Genomic DNA, 2,106 nt, shown 5'->3' on the forward strand with positions numbered 1-2,106 from the left:
GTCCTGGGTTTGTTGCCTCATGAGCTTGAATGGTGACAGCACTGACTAAGATGGATGTTATAAGCTGATGTGTGTCCCCCCAACATTCCTGTTTTGGAGTCCTGACCCCCACTACCTCAGAATGTGACTCTATTTGGAGATGGGGCCTTTAAAGAGGTGGCTAAGGTAAAATGAGGTTTTAGGGATGGGCTCTGATCCAACATGACTGTGTCCTTATAAGAGGAGATTAGGACCCAGAAAGGCACAGAGACATCTGGAATGCACATGCATGGAGGAAAGACCTTGTGAGGGCAGTGAGAGACAGCCGTCTGCAAGCCAAGCAGAGGGGCCTCAGGAGAAACCAAACCTGCCAACACTTTCATCTTGGACTTCCAGATCTGCTATCTGATTAAGTTCCTCATCCCCAACCTTTGAGGTACAAGGCCTTGGCCTGTCTTTAGTAGGAATCCTGTTAGGTCAGTTTGACAAGAATCCCCCTACCCTTGATGTCTCCTCTACCTAATTTTCCACCCCTTGGCCCCCTCACGCTGACCCTCGACTAAAAATTCCCACTTATTCTCAGAGTTGAACTGGGTATCTCCCCTATTGCACTAGTCTTGACACCTACAGTGATCGTCTTGAATAAAGTCTTCCTTGCCATTTTAACAAGTATCAGAATAATTTTTCCTTGACAGCCTCTTAAATCCATTTATGGTACATGATCTCTGGTTCATTTCTTTCCATAGTCCAAGCACCTAAATCCCAATGTTTCTTCTTCGGGTGCCTCAAAAACCACTGTTTAAATTTGGTGTCTTTTTTCGGCTTTTTTTATCCTAATGTTTCTCAGCCCATTTTAGCCAGTCTCATACCTGGAAACTTGTGAGGGCTCAGAAGGGGGGGAGAGACACCAGCCTCCCACCCCAGGCAGCCATCTGTCCACAGCGTCCCTGTTCACAGCTTCATTAGACACACATGGGTGCGCGCTTGCACACGCACGCGTGCACGCACACACACACCCATTCTGACACAGACTGCACGGGACTCGAGGAATGTGGGCTACCCCAGCGCTCTCAGGACTACCACTGAGACTGAGCCTCTACTTCATCATGAAGGATTTGGAGAACCTATAACATCTTCGGGCACTTTACTAAGGTTCTCCAAGTCATGATCCCCTTTTTTTTTTTTAAATTCTGTTAAACTGCAGACCTTAACACATGAAGGTGCCTGGAGAAGGAACATGACTCCGATACACGGAGACAGCTCGTCATGCGGTACACAAAGGAACAACATGCCTTTCTCCCTTCAAGACACCCTTGTGAAATGTTCAACACAGAACAAGCAGTTCACAGTCTAGTGCGGGCAGTGGATCCTTCCGCACTGACGCGAGTCCCAGGGTGAGTGAGGTCCCTAAGACGTGCAATGTGAGTTGGGGGCATGATGGGGCCTGGCTGAGCCTGATTGATGGGGGAGGGAAGAGCTTAAATCAGTGCACAGAAGCTGGCTTCCTTCCCCTGCCTCCCACCCATCCCCAGGCTGGTCTTCCCTGTAGTCCCCATCGTGTTCATTTTCTGGGGCTGCCATCACAAAATGCACAGACTGGGGGGCTTAAACAACAAATTTATTGGGGCACTTGGGTGGCTCAGTTGGTTAAGCATCTGCCTTCGGCTCAGGTCATGATCTCAGGGTCTAGATCCCCGCATCAGGCTCCCTGCTCTTCTGGGAGCCTGCTTCTCCCTCTCCCTCTGCCTGCTGCTCCCCCTGCTTGCGCGCTCTCTCTCTCACTCTCTGTTAAATAAATAAATAAAATCTTTTTAAAAAAAATTCTATACCCAACATGGGGCTTGAACTCACAACCTTGAGATCCCAAGTCACATGCTCTACTGACTGAGCCAGCCAGGTGCCCCAGATAGGGGATCCTCTTTAAAGTGATATAGCAGGACTCTTGCTAAAACTGGGGGTGGGGGTCAAGGTCAATGCTCAGAAGAAGACCCAGATGAACCTGAAGTTTGATCTAGGAGACAGTCTTGTCAAGGCAGCTCCACTGAGAAGCACATAAATACAGGGTGGTGGTCAGGGCTAAACAAGTGCTAGAATGTAGATCTAAACTATGTTGTATAATATCTGTAA

At 48.6% G+C, this 2,106-nt stretch overlaps 1 non-coding gene across 1 annotated transcript; it reads right to left on the bottom strand.

Moving 5' to 3' along the window:
• Positions 1–1,805: 1,805 nt before the first annotated feature.
• On the bottom strand, positions 1,806–1,878 carry TRNAP-UGG (transfer RNA proline (anticodon UGG)). Its single transcript has one exon. It is a non-coding gene; the product is annotated as a tRNA-Pro (tRNA).
• Between the last annotated feature and the right edge of the window lie 228 nt (positions 1,879–2,106).

The sequence above is a fragment of the Ursus americanus genome, chromosome 4 (genome assembly GCF_024610735.1).
Source record: "Ursus americanus isolate L20-20 chromosome 4, mUrsAme1.1.p, whole genome shotgun sequence".
In the NCBI taxonomy this organism is placed as follows: domain Eukaryota; kingdom Metazoa; phylum Chordata; class Mammalia; order Carnivora; family Ursidae; genus Ursus; species Ursus americanus.